Genomic DNA, 13,698 nt, shown 5'->3' with positions numbered 1-13,698 from the left:
GGATGGTTAAAAGCGGGAGAAGCGTTTTTTAATTTATTTGAGTTGGGCTGGAGGGGGTCATACAGGACGCCTGAGCCTCTTTTTTTGTTTCTTACCCTTCAGATGTTGCTCTTCACCCTCTGAAACCAAAGCGGAGGAATGTATAATGTCCCTTTTCCTAAAGGGTGTGTTCAACCATCAAACAGCGTGGTTGCTACAGAGAGGGGCCGGGGGAATGAGGTCTTCTCAGCTCTTGACAATTAGAGATGCCCAACAAGAAAAACCCCTTCACATGAATGATTAGATTGTATGCCACATTAATCAAAAGTGCAAGGAGCAGAAGTGCGCTATGTGGCATGTCTGAAAGCATTTCATCCAGAAACATCTGAGACCCGGGATATAAAAGGAACATGCTACGAGGTATCTTTGTATTCGACTTGCCGCACACACCGGGAGAATATGAAACATGAAATGGTGGCCCCACGGAGTGGAGAAAGAGGGAAGAGGTGTCACTGTGGATCATGTTAAATCCTGCAGGCACAGACTTTGAACGCCACGGATGCTTATTAATATTCCTGTCTCACTGTGGGCTTTCGCAGAAGCTGAGATGGGATTGCAGCGATAACTGAAGTACACGGCGATGGACGCAATCCCCTGAATTACCTGGAACCTGACCGGCAAGCTAAACTTCCCATAAGGCGGCCTGGAAGTAAATCAATGCCTGTAATTGGTTTGTTTCTCTCCCGCTCTCGTGCCTCACCGACCCCCACTTGCTAACTTCCCGTGAACGTAGTCGACCCCTCCTCTCCCCGATACAGGGTGTTTATGAGGGGACGGAAAAACACAAACTGTGAGGGGAAACGGGGACGGGGGGGGGAGATTGAAGACAATTCACACATTTCCAATTCTCTTTCCATCGCCGGCTGTCAGTGTTATATTTTTTGCGGAAGATTCAGTCGGGTGGTTCGGTTTCGTTTTTTTGACGGGGCCGACGCCAAATGCAACGCGCTACTCGCAATTCTGGTGATCAAAAACCAAACACTTGATGACTGCTAAAAAAAAAAAACATATCCAACACAGAGCCATCTTTTGCCTCCGTACTTAAATCGTGCTTTCCTCAAAGTTGTTTTTTTTTTAATGATGCATCTTCTTGGTTCGACGTCCACAAACATAAATGACTGCAGTGGCGTTTTGTTTTACCGTCCTCAAAAACCAACTCAAAAAAAAACTCTTCCGTTTAACTTTGATTAATGTTAGCTTTGGTTTTTCAGCAACTTTAACTACCTTGTTCACTTAAGCAGGAGTATTTCAAACACAACAAACTTGCAACACTCCAAGTTTTATCAAAAATTACGCTTCGATTCTCAAGAGTCGGATTCATCGAGCTTCTGTTCAAATGTGACGCAATGTTTTTACAAAACGTGACAAAGAATGAATGGGTCATGTGGAACAAGTGTGAACTTTTTGGGGGCTTATTCTTAGTCGGTTTCCAATTTTACAACAAGACGGCACTCCCGGATGATGTAATCAATATTCATGTTGGGCTCTGGTTGCCGTTTCCCGACCAGCGAAACCCTTGGAGGGAAGATATCAGCCTCTTCATCGTCAGAATCGCGGATGGTATTCTTCCACCGACATATTTCTATCTCCAGTGGAGAGGGAGAGATGCCATTCTATGCATCATCAGTTATTCACCGAGACTGTTTTCATTTATCTTTATCCGACCTTACCCCGTCTCCTAGGAATCGAAAAGGTACCAGGCGATGCTCCCTGGAAAAAAAAAATATGACATATCCAATTTCTTCTCCCTGTATTTGGAGTCAACAACCAGTCTATTTTCAGTTCACCCAAATAGCGCATGATCCCCGTGCTAATAATAATCCAAGTTCAGTGCCAGATGTTTTCACTTGTCGCTCCGGGTTTTCAGTTTCAAGGAGAACCGGCAACAAATTTTGTGTAGTAACCTAAAGGTCGGTCATTTGTGCGCACATGGACATGTTGTCAGCATAAAGGAATATCCCTTGAAATCAGTTTTAGCAACATCCAACTTGTGTGTCCTTTTGTAACCAAAATGACCTGATCCTGTACAAAGCGGTGATTTCACGTTACTATTATATCGCATACAATACGATGTGCTAACGCAGTGGAACTCCTCGCCACCAGGGGGCGTCCTCAAAGGAGAGAAGGTGATTTTTGTATACATTGTTATATCAATTTAATGCGTTACATTGTTTTTTTATGTTTTTTTTTTATTGTTATTGTTATTTTTTGTTACATTGTTTTTTTTTGTGTTATATTTTTATTATTGTTCTATTGTGCTACATTGTTGTTTTATCGTATCACATTGTTTTTTGTGTATTATATTTATTTTATTTCTATTGTGAACATACAGGAGCAAAGAGCGCTGAGTCGGCTTCAGGTCAACAGCATGGAAAATAGCATCAAATATGGCGTCAAAAAGAAAATATCCATTCGGTGTAGAAAAATGAAAAAGAAGAAAATGCACAAAGAATGCTGACAGGACTAAAAGGTGAGTTTTTTCTCTGATGTGGGCGGGGGTAAGGGCTTTATTGAATGTTTAGCATAAATAATTTACGTAACGTACGTTACTTTAGGACTACGTTATAATTAATTCATACTTTGACAACAGTTTAAAGGTTTCTAATGTATAGTGTGCCGAGCAACACTCACCACCCACTATTGTGCTTATTGTGGATATTTATGGCATTTGCTGATTGCTCTGAGTGGATTATTAACTACTCCTAAAATTGAATTATTTAAACTGGACTTATTAGAGAAGAATAATCGAAGAAATAATGGAACTGTTAGCGTGACTGAAATATTCACTGAAAGTCAGACTTAAACACTCACATGATATGATTGAAAGGCTATTTGGTCCGACATACACAAATTTATTCACACCCCTGTTGTAATATTATAAATGGAACGGAGGGATGTCCCGCGTTAAAGCCTTAGTTCATCTAATGCAAGAAAAATCTGAAGCTCGGGGGCCATGTACAGCTCTTTGGGCCCTCTGCTGGCTCACTGCGCACTGCTGCAACGGAATACAAAAATTGTCTTAAATTTTCCATCAAGGTTCCTTGCTACATCAACAGTAGTATTATTCTGAGTATTTTTTTCACCTTTTATTGTAAGACCCTTATTTTTGCAATTTAAAATGAACATTTTTGAGGAATCAATTTGGTTCACTGAGATATAGAGGACGCGTGTTGTTTACCTTGTATTATCATTGTTTATCAGCTCAACTTGCAACCTTGCAGACAATAATGTTTGATTTTAATATAAGGTTTTCGGGAGTCCAGACCATTTTCTCCTAAAAATTAATCAATTATTGCACCAATGCAGATGTCTTTAGAAATCTATCCATCATGGTTTGGCAAAACAGGAGACCCCGAACAGCGTCTTGCATGGGACCCCCACAAAGCCAGAAACAGCCTTGCTGTGTCGTGACACTGAAAGAAATAGTTCTTGAAGGTTAAGAAATGAAAAATGTATCCACATACACTTTTTGGTTACTTATTATATCACAATATATGGAAAAATAATCGAATACGTTCAGTGTATTTGGAAAGAATGACTGGACTTGGAATCATTAGAATATTATCCAGGCATTGTACTGCAACCTGGATGTGTTGGTGGATTAAATATGAAGAAAAATAAACAAGGTGAGATGCATGCACATAAATCATTGTGGAAAATCATATGGACGGTCTTCATCTCATGATTGGTTGAATGAGAATTTCACACATGGTTTATATTTTTATATGATTTTATATTTCAGATGATTTTTCAGATGAAACCGAAAAGATCAGCAATAACTAACGCGAAGGCCTAAATTTTGTCCGCCGGATTATACAATTATATGATTTGTTAGTCACAGCTTTCCCCTGTCAGAATTACGTTTTGGATGACGTGTACGGTATTTACGGAGCCAGCGATCAATGTAAAGTCTCACATTATGCGGATGTGTCATTATTAATCCACATTACATTCTTTCCTTTTGTAAGCGATTTGAAAATAATAAAGAAGCAAGAAGCCCCTACAAGCTGAAAATAGCCCCGCCTTTAAGAGGCTTAAGAGCTGAAAGCCACCGTGATACCTTGGCATTAGTTTATCATTTTCTGTATGCAGTGGGAACCTCACAAGAAGTCATTTGATGTGTTAGTTGTTATTTCAAATAAATACTGATAGTAGAATTTGGAATATGCCAATTGTTTTTGTTATGGTCAAGATTTTGGACCAAATTTAACGGACAAATTGCCCTGGTATGTCGTTGATCCAGTCGTCCGCCGTAGCGCGTGCGGAGAGAGTACCACTTTTTCAATCTTCCACCTCTGAACTGTACCGTTCAGAGAGAAAGCTGACCCCCGATCGCAGTTTACGGGATTTCTCCTCTGGCCGTCTGAGTTCTTGTACACAGATAAATGGCTCGCTCCATTTTCTGCCGTCCGGGGTTGAGCGATACTGCAGTCCTGCTGAGATGAAATATAGAGGGAGGGGAGGAGGGGATGAGACATTCCTTCACCTCTTCATACCTCCCTCCTCTGCATCGCCTCTTGTATTATTTTTTTCTTTTTTCCAGGTCTCAACGTCACGCCGAGGGGCCACGGGAGCAACGTCTCATTTTCAGAACGAGGTGACAGCCATGTTGGCGGCGATGATGGGAGGTCAAAAAGGAGTGGAATGAGATGTAGCAGCCATGTCTCTCTGTCTATAACACGTGGCAGAGGTGAAACGCATGGTCACGTCCCTGTCTTCATAATAACTGCCCACCTCTGTGTGAGTTTGCGTGTGTGTTTGTTTTGTTTGCAGAGAGGAGATGTGACATCTATCTCCTGAATCTAGAAGAAATCTTTCAAAACAGACATAGTAAAAAGTCAAAGATGAAAATTCTGTTTTAGCAAAAACAGGGGAGTGTGAGTGTGTGAGAGTGAGCGTGGGACTGCATTTTGTTGCGTGGAAATCAACCTTTTGACTATGCATATTCAATTATTTTTTGGTGTTATAACATGCTATTAAATAGTCATTCAGGCAGCTAAGTTGACAGTGGATTTTGGTAGTAGAATTCTCGAGCGCTGTTGTTTTTAAAGACCCACAGCAGTGAAGAATGAGCCTAGACATCAACGATTGTTTGCATAATGTGATTGTGAGCACTCCGGATGCACTCCGATACCCCACCCAGTTCTATTAAAATATCCAGGGATACCATTCTCTTTTTAACGCTGGTGTTTAATGCGAGACAAGATGTGTTTTTACCTTGTCTAGGTGAACAAGAAAAAAAAATGCACCCGGGTCAATAAGTGGAGTGTTGGAAAAAATAGGCTGGAGGTTTTGCCATTCACAATGCATACAAATATGCAGTGATCTGTCGTTGCACTGGTAGGGCGCGACTTCTTGCTATTGTTTTCATTAGCAAGACTAAGGATAAACAAGATTTCTCTGGCACGATTCTTGCACACAGAAACACCGCCACGTACACAAAATGTTGTCACCCGTGAAAATAAACGGGAAAATCACATGCTTTTGTTCTCTACTTCTCCTGAATTCGCTAAAAAGTGCTGCAGAGGGAGCAGCAGCCTGCTTCCGTTCACACGTCACCACCTGAACGCAAGGGAAAGCGCCAGGATATCTCCAGGAGAGACTGCGTCAGCGAACAAGGCCCGACGGCGTGGTCATTACTGCCACCGCTGACTGATCCTGTGATTTTTTTAAATTATCGCCTCCACAGAAGAGGTCCCTCAAGTAATGGAATTCGCATTTCCAGCACGTTATCTCATCAGTCTCATATATAATTGGCTGTGAGTGTGTGCGTGTGTGTGCATGTGTGTGTGTGTGTGTGTGTGTGTGTGTGTGTGTGTGTGTGCGTGTAACTCTTCTCCGTTCTGGTCTGCCTTCAGCCGCGCTGGCAAGCTCTGGTTTCTGATGGCCGAAGAGGACACCCGGACTCACGCAACCCGTTTGAGGTAATGTTTACAACGTGTGACCTTGTGTGACCTTGCACCTGTCGCTCTGCAAAATCCCAGGTGCCAAATGAATTTAAATCAAATTTCAAGAGAAGAACCACCGAGTGTTCAGTCGCACAGAGTTGGCTTGGATTTAAAAACTATGTATCTGTATTTTAATGCCTTCCTAATGGGTGTATTTTCCTTACTGAGTTGGCAGATTATTTTGCTTATTAAAAAGGAACATATGTCAGCAGGATGTTTTGTTTTTTTTTACTTTATCTGAATGACATGCTGTGTGTTTAGTTTTTCTGTCCTCCATTAAGTGAAGTTTTTTTATTTATTCATTTATTTTAACCTGAGATTAGATAGATACATTTGGCAGGACCTATTATTTCAGCGTTAATTCCCCTCTAAAATCGGCCCATGGCAGATGGATATATATTCTGCATATATGATTAAATCTTTTGCTGAACCATCTGCATATTTCAAGAGTACAGATTTGCAAATCTAAATACTTCCCAACATGCTGAGCAAAGGCCACACTTCATCTTGGGGAGCAACAGAAAGGAATCTCTGCAGATGGAAAGCCTGAAAAGACATTATTATTTCAGCAGCGGTTAAAGGTGCTGTAAGTAGCCCAGACATCTGATGCATTTCACACTTGAACGAAACGGGGCACCGGTTGACAGACAAACAGTCCGTCGCCCTCGCTCCAAAAAAACCCTAATGGCGGAAACTGGAATTGCATTGCTGAATTTCGGAGTCCCATGTATGTTAAAATGTTTTCAAAAAAATTGGGTTGGAATGAGCAGGAATAACAAGGATATAACTTAAGGGATTTCGTGGGTACTGAACTATACAATTACCTTAAAATTGTCAATAATTGAAAAATAATCACTTAATCACTAGGCAGGGAGAATTGATTTTAAATGGAAAAACAAGAAAATTATGTTTAAAAAAATCAATATAGTGACTTGTCTGCTTGTCATTTTTATTATTGTTTTTTTTTTGTTGTTTTGTTTTTTCTTTTTATTAATTTGTCAAATTAAACCCTTATGTCTACATTTGGGTTCTGGTATATTTTGAAGCTTGTGGCAATGCTGAATTCAAATTTCACAATAAATACTGATAAATAGGATAATCCTGTCAATAATAAAACCGGTTATTAAAGTAAGTAAGACTTAGGATATCTGTTATTATATTCCACACACCAGTATGGACAATTAATGAATATATAGCAAGCCATATTTCAAAATGAACTTATAACACACAATAAGGCTTTAGACTCTTTTAACTGCATCATTCAATATGTAAGTACTTGAGTTATGTGTATTAACAATTCTCTAATATATTTGTATGTGAGTTACGTGCAGTGAGGTTTATGGCTGGGGAGGCACTCACTCTTTCAAAGTCAGATATACAAATACTGTATATGAATTCAACAGAGTAGCATAATTCCCCATTCACCAACTGGTTGCTTGAACGTTGTCTACTGCTTAGTCTTTATATCCCTGATCAGCATTCTTTACACACACACACATATAGGTAAGGTACGTATTTGGCCAAAGGAGACATATATGTCTATTAATCTTCTCTTTGGGCTTCCTCTAGACCTCAAATTCCACCATCCGTCTACCAATACTTTCACAATCCCTCCTCTGTGCATGAACAAACCTTGTCAGTCTGGCTTCTCTGACCTTCTCTCCAAGACATCCAACATGTGCTGTTCCTCTGATAGATTAATTCCTGATCCTATCCATCCTGGAAACTCCCAAAGAGAACCTCAACATCTTCATCTCTGTGACCTCCAGCTCTGCCTCCTGTATTTTCATCATTGTCACTGTTTCTAGTCCATACAGCATCACAGGTCTCGCCACTGTCTTGTGCGCCTTTCCTTTCATTCTGGCTGATAGTCTTCTATGTCATAGTACCCCTGGCACTTTTCTCCACCCATTCCAACCTGCTTGAATCCATCTTTTCACCTCTTTTCCACACTCTCCGCTACTCTGGACTGATGACCCCAAGTACCTAAAATCCTCCAACATCTTAATCTCCACTCCATGTAGCCTCTCCGTTCCAGCCAGGTTCCTCTCGTTCACACAAACATACTCTGTATTGTTGCAAATAACCTTTGTTCCTCTCCTTTCCAGAGCATACCTCCACCTCTCGAGATTTTCCTCAATGTGTTCTCTGCTCTCACTACAGATCACAATCTCATCTGCAAACATCATGGTCCATGGAGATTCCTGCTTAACCTCATCCGTCAGCCTGTCCATCACCGCTGCAAACAAGAAAGGGCTCAGAGCTGATCCTTAATGAAGTCCCACCTCAAACTTGAACTTCCCTGTTACCCCTACAGCACACCTCACCACTGTCTCACAGCAAGCATACATGTCCTGCACCAGTCTAACATACATCTCTGCCACTCCAGACTTCCTCATACAATACCAGAGTTGCTATCTTGGCACCCTGTCATATGCTTTTACTAGGTCTACAAAAATGCAATGCAACTCCCTCTGACCTTCTCTGTACTTTTCTATTAATGTTCTCAAAGAAAATACTGCATCTATATAACTCTGTCTCAGCATGAAGCCATACTGCTGTTCACAAATGCTGATTTCTGCTCTCAGTCTAGTTTCCACGACTCTTTCCCATAACTTAATTGTATGGCTCATCAAGTAGTCTTATAGTTGCCGCTATTCTTCACATCCCCCTTATTCTTCAAAATGAGCACCATCACACTTCTTTATCGTCTCACTCTCTAAGATCCTGCCGAATAATCTAGCCAGAAACTCTAACGCTGCCTCTCCTTGACACTTCCATTCCACAGGTATATCATCAGAACCAACTGCCTTTCCATGCTTCATCCTCTTCAGTGCCGTCCTCACTTCACTTTTACTGATCTCTGTTACTTTGGGGTCTACAATAGTCATGTCTTCTGCCCTTGCCTCTCTTTCATTTTCGTCATTCATCAGCTCTTCAAAGTACTCTTTCCATCATTTTTCAAGCATCTGTCAATGAATTTCGCTCTCTATCTTGAATCACCCTGACCTGCTCTAGATCCTTTCCATCTCTATCTCTGTTGCGCCAACCTGTAGATCATTCTCTCCCTTACTGTCCAACCAAGCATACAAGTCATCAGTATGCCCTTTGTTTTGCCTTTGCTACCTCTATCTTTACCTTACACTGTATCTTCCTGTACTCTTGTCTTTTCTCTTTGCCCAATTTCCACTGGTAACCTGTAGGTCATCTGTACCAATGGCCGTTTTTGTTAACCTAGGCCTCGGCTGATCTGATATGAGATTATTAGGTTTGATTCGCATGTTTGGTTTTGGAAAAGTTTTAAGCCGGATGCCCTTCCTGATGCAACCTTCTGCATTTATCTGGGGTTGGGACCGCCTCAGGGAGACACTGGCCTGTGTCGCCCTGAGGCCGCATTATTTGGCCAAAGTGGAATATATCATTTAAATGTTGCTGTTAACTATACAGCAGTGTTTGTGTGGTCTTACCTCTACTCATGAATGAAATCCATTTGCCTATCCTTCTAGACAAACATCTCGATGACTTTGGCATAAAAGTGCTCTTTATCTTCATTTAATTTTAAAAGTCTCTCTGTCTCAATGGAGATTATTGCTAGGGAGGAAAGCTGCCCTTGGTCAGTCCTATCCTGGCTATGTGCTAAATATGTATGACTGATACTGCAAGAACAATCAAAAAGAAATAATAGAAAAATAAATTGATAGTTAGCTAGATAGCCAGATAGCTAGATAGCTTGATTGCTCGATCACTAGATTGAGAGATACATAGATTTCTAGATAGATAGACAGATACATACATACATACATAAATTGAAAAATAACATTAAATAAATAAATAAATAAATAAATAAATAAATAAATAAATAAATAAATAAATAGATAAATAAATAAATAAATAAATAAATAGATAAATAAATAAATAAATAAATAAATAGGACAAACATTTGTTTGTAATTCATTTTGGGTTAAATCATGTCAAAATATGACTTAAATATTGAATTAGAAAAGTAACAGAAAATTGGAACAGATATTTGCCTGAAATTTTAAAGATTTTCCTTTCAGTCCAAAAGTGCTTGAAAGAAAAAAGAAAATACTTTCAAAAAATCTGAACTGAATAAGCTGGTAATCAGCAATATCCAACCTTCAGAAATATATACATTCTTTCACGACCCACCTATGGAGCATAACTTTGCATGGAAGTCTTTCTGGGGGTGTGTGTGTGGGTGCACACATGATGCACATACGGCACACACACGACACCTCGGCGGTTGGAGGTACACACTCCAAAAATCTGTTGTTCCAGATAACTCACTAATGCTTAGCTCAACATTCCAGGAGCAGGTCTCTCTGCAGCAACTGGCCTAAGAAAAGGTGCAAGCTGAAATGGAAGACAAAAAAAAGAAAAATGGTGCCTCCAATTACTTCGATATCTATTTATTAACATTTGTTATTAACAGTTGATTAACTATTAATGTTGGCATCACTGCATTTCTGCATTTAAGACCCAAACCTAGCCCTTCCTGTTCCAAGTGGATGAGTCATGGATGTGTGGTCTAAAAAAATCAGCAGCCTTTCAAAATTTCCCACTTAATTTTATACTAAATGACAACTAAATGACAAATTCTCAACATCGATTTTAAAGTTATTTGCAGAATATTTCTAATTATTTTTCCCAAACATTTTATGACTGCTTTTACTCGATCACTTGTTCATTTCAAGTGATTGCCTTTCTGTTTGTTTGGTTTTTTTTAAGTTTTAATATTGTCAAAAAAAAAGGCCTGTGAGGGTTCTCCATTTATGGTCAATACATTTAATTTACATGATTTAATTTTTTATTTTTTGTTTTGGTTTTTTATTTGATAGACAAAGCCCCAACATTCACAGTGTGTTATCTTTTCTTTTTTTTTTTTTTTTCTCATTCAGCTGGGAGTTTAAACCTCTACTGGAAATGAATAGCACCATCTAGTGTTGGCTGTGGTCTGCAGGGCTGATGAATCAGATGGAGAAACCTTAAGAGGTGGGAAACTCCTAGCTCTCATTTGCACAACCGGAGCCTCGAGCCTGAGGCCGAGAGCCCAGAAGCCCTGTTTACTCCGTCGTTATCCGCCTAGATGGGACGGATGCACACACCACGAGCTAACACCAGGTTAGTGAGCAATAACCCTTGAGTTACCTGCGTGAGTGTCTTCCTGTGGCACCTGTTAACATCTGACTATGTGCCCACCCATCACCCGACCCCCTACCATCAGACAGACACTCACAGTTTGCCGACTGGATGCCTGCGGAATCATCATCATCACAGCATTTGGCTCTTTGAGCCCAGTGGTGCAGTTCAACAGAAAAAGAGCAGTATGTCTGTGACATTACATGGAACTGCAAAGTCACAACAAAAATGAATTAAATAACAGACATTGTGATTCTATTGATAACATCCAGAGACGGATCATTGGGTGAGAATTATTTTTTTTCTCAAATTAGACAATTTTCTTGTTCATTTTCTTATCTCCTCTTGCTTCTGTTAATTAATTACACCGTTGTCACAATCATCAAAAGATATCAAGAGTTAATTTTGGCTGCCATGCACGATCTGAAATAATCAAGAAATACCCAAAGAATAATAATGATGATGATAAAGAATAAACAATGTCAAAGAAATAGCTGGGGAAAAACAGGAAATAATCAGAAAAATAGAAAGAAATATTGTAAAAAAAAAAAAAAAAAAATTGCCTGGGGGTCGTGAGCTGACGGGAGGCGGCTGCAGCAGAAGCCGCACTGAAGATTGCAAAGACATTTTTTGTCATGAGTGAAGATAATGATACGACTGGTGTCACGGAGAAGGGGCCGAGAGGGGGCGGGGGGGTTCTGAGCAGAGGAAACATGTCTGTTGGTTATTACAGCCCATGGGCAAGTTGGGGTCGGTGGGAGATGGGGGGTGGGGGGGCCATGGCTCTGCATTTCTTGCCGGAATAAGAAGCACGGCAGAAATAGAGGCGATGATATGAGAAAATGTGAAAAAGCCCCTCCACATTTAAAAACACAGCAGAGTCAAGTGGAATAAAAATACCAGTCTTTACTCTATCACAGTGTAGCGAGTCACGAATGTCGGGGTTTATGTTGATGCTTGTTTCTGTGTGATTTTGGGGTTTATGGAGATTTCGTGGGTGCAGTTTGGGGTGAAAGGCATTCTGAGGTTTTACCTGGAATTGTCGGTATTGCAGGCTTGCGTGGCATGGCTGTAGCCAACAACGGTATTGCTTATTAAACGGACGATTTACCATCAACCAGGTGTTTTTCCTGACTAAAACGCTACAACAGCCTGGTATGCTAACATTTCTTCTCTTTTGTTATCTTTTATTTGGATTTCTACGTTTATTCTTGTACATTTTTAATGTAAAATTTATCAGATGCTTTAAGGGTGACAGATTCAAAATGTGCTCCAGGCGTCTCCCATTTAAAAAGAATAGTTTGATATACCAAAGCGCATTTTATACCAATTATTTAGATATTCACACTATGATCTCATATAGTTCTCGTACAGCAGAACCTCGGCTTATGAATTTAATTCGTTCTTTGACTCGAAACGTTGGCAAGCCGGATCAACTTTCCCAGTGTAATAGGCGTGGCATATTCGTCTTCGGAGTTGAACATTCTTGATTCGATTCCCGGCTCCTCCTAGTGTGTCAAAGTGTTGTTGAGCAAGACACTGAACTTCTAACTGCTCCCCTGGTGCTGGAGGAGAGCAGCCCACTGCTCATGGTTCACCCATGTTGGGTTAAGTGCAGGGAATGGATTTCCACATGAGGGATTAATAAAATATAAATGATTAAATCCCATTGATCTGTTCTCCAGCCCCAAAAAGTTACTGTACTCTTTTGAAACTCTTTTTTATGGGTTTGAAAACAAAAAAAATAAATAAACGGATTAAAGATAACCCTGATAATTACTGAGTTTCTGGTGTTTTCTCTTCTTGCCAGCACTTGTACTCTGTGTTTCCTTCACTGTATCAGCATGCAAAGGTAAAGTCTTCTCACATATGAGATTAATGAAAGCTTTCTTTCATTCATCCAAACTAACATTAACTTTTCTACTTTTTCTAAGGCATGAGACCTTTGGTAATGTAATCATCCCTTCAGCCACATCTTCTTCAGGCTTCTACAGATGGTTGACTTAGCCATGTCGTAGTGCTTAGAGACACCTGTAACACAAACACTCTCAAGTTTAGCTATTATTTCCTTCTTCACTCATTCTTAACACCATTATCACTGGCATTTTTATTTATTTTTTTTCAGAGCAGTACTGACGGCTAATGTGCTGAAAAAAGCACAACAAAGCATTTTACAGGACAACACAACAATGAATTGTATAAACAACCCAGAGTACAACGCCATGTGCTGCTGCACAATGCAGAAAGCCCCTAGAGTTTGTTTGTTTATGCGTTCATGCACCGAGGGCTGTTCACGGGTCAATTTGAAATTTGATCGAGAACTCTGCTCGTAGGCTGATTTGTTTGTGAACAATGACGTTCGTAAGCCGAGGTTCTAACGTGTTCCATGCTCATCCTAGATGTCCAAGTCTTCAAGTGCATTTTACTGTCACCTGAAATTCGTTAAACATGGTTTCTGCCCAGTGAATGAGTGTATTTTGACAAAAAAATAAAATAAAATCTTGTCTTTCAGCATGATACTTCTTCATAGTGAAAGTCATTGGTGTAAAAA

The 13,698-nt window shown here is 40.0% G+C and overlaps 1 long non-coding RNA gene across 5 annotated transcripts; it reads left to right on the top strand.

Moving 5' to 3' along the window:
- Positions 1-444: 444 nt before the first annotated feature.
- On the top strand, positions 445-11,811 carry LOC147214662 (uncharacterized). Of its 5 annotated transcripts, none has more exons than XR_015104301.1 (6): positions 445-702; positions 2,372-2,509; positions 4,583-4,729; positions 5,898-5,963; positions 8,151-11,129; positions 11,233-11,811. It is a non-coding gene; the product is annotated as an uncharacterized LOC147214662 (long non-coding RNA). The 5 variants fall into 5 exon arrangements; XR_015104303.1 differs by lacking the exon at positions 445-702 and adding an exon at positions 1,978-2,165 and having other exon boundaries at positions 4,583-4,636; positions 10,907-11,129; XR_015104302.1 differs by lacking the exon at positions 445-702 and adding an exon at positions 1,978-2,165 and having other exon boundaries at positions 4,583-4,636.
- The last annotated feature ends 1,887 nt before the right edge of the window (positions 11,812-13,698 follow it).

The sequence above is a fragment of the Fistularia commersonii genome, chromosome 33, assembly GCF_037954325.1.
Source record: "Fistularia commersonii isolate RoL2024-O1a breed Wild chromosome 33, RoL_Fcom_v1.0, whole genome shotgun sequence".
Classification (NCBI taxonomy): domain Eukaryota; kingdom Metazoa; phylum Chordata; class Actinopteri; order Syngnathiformes; family Fistulariidae; genus Fistularia; species Fistularia commersonii.
The sequence above is the reverse complement of the archived record's forward strand: the minus strand, read 5'-3'. Positions and strand labels throughout refer to the sequence as shown.